Here is a 1,011-nt window from a genome sequence, read left to right as displayed (position 1 = left end):
CCCCCACACAATTCACAATTAAGAGGCTGCACATGCATGGCAGCTATCTGCATTTCATCTATTTTTTTACTGAGTGCTCCTATTTGTGCAGCTAGTGCTGTATAAGTGTCAACATTATGCAAGCCTTGCTGCTTCCTAGTTTGAGTCCTTTCCGAATGCCATTGATAATTGTTGGCTGCCATTTCCTCAATAAGTGCATGGGCAACCTCAGGAGTTTTATTATTTATGGATCCTCCGGCTGCAGCATCTAATATGGTCTTATTTGAGTCAGTAAGACCATTATAGAAAGTCTGCACTTGCAGCCAAATGGGGAGGCCATGGTGAGGAACTCTCCTTAACAGCTCCTTGTATCGTTCCCATGACTCATATAAAGATTCCCCCTCATGCTGGAAAAAAGTAGTGATGTCATTCCTCATTTTAGCAGTTTTAGAAGGGGGAAAATATTTAGAGAGAAAACGGCTGGCCATTTCGTCCCATGTGGCTATAGATCCTGCCGGTAATGAGTTCAACCAAGCTTTGGCTTTATCCTTCAAAGAAAATGGGAATAACCTCAGCCGGATGGCATCATCACTTACCCCATTGTGTTTGAAGGTGTCACAGATTTCCAAGAAGTTAGCAATATGGGCATTCGGATCCTCATGGGCCATACCACAAAACTGAACCGTATTTTGTATCATTTGGATTATGGCCGGTTTAATTTCGAAGTTATTGGCAGCAATAGTTGGCCTGATAATGCTGGAGACAGTCCCGGTGAGGGTAGGCTTGGCATAATCCATCATAGTTCTTTGTTCAGCCATTTCTTGTGCTTCTTGTCTGACTTGCTTAGCAACTCTCAAACGGACACGGAGAGTCCGTTCAATCTCTGGGTCGTAAAGGATCTCTTCCAGTTCAGGTCTGCTTGTCATAAACTGTTAAAGTCAAAGCAATAAAAATGCCAATATTCACAAAAGAAAATAAATAACTAATCCTATCACACTGAAAATGTAAAGTGAAGTATTGGAATACAAAACC

General features: G+C 41.9%; 1 non-coding gene across 1 annotated transcript; it reads left to right on the top strand.

Annotated features, from left to right (window-relative positions):
• Positions 1-312: 312 nt before the first annotated feature.
• On the top strand, positions 313-419 carry LOC148866125 (small nucleolar RNA R71). Its single transcript, XR_016112095.1, has one exon. It is a non-coding gene; the product is annotated as a small nucleolar RNA R71 (small nucleolar RNA).
• Positions 420-1,011: the final 592 nt, after the last annotated feature.

The sequence above is a fragment of the Nelumbo lutea genome, chromosome 3 (assembly GCF_056320005.1).
Source record: "Nelumbo lutea isolate HS-2025 chromosome 3, American lotus-T2T, whole genome shotgun sequence".
NCBI classification, from domain to species: Eukaryota; Viridiplantae; Streptophyta; class Magnoliopsida; order Proteales; family Nelumbonaceae; genus Nelumbo; species Nelumbo lutea.
This window is presented reverse-complemented; position numbering and strand designations above follow the sequence as displayed.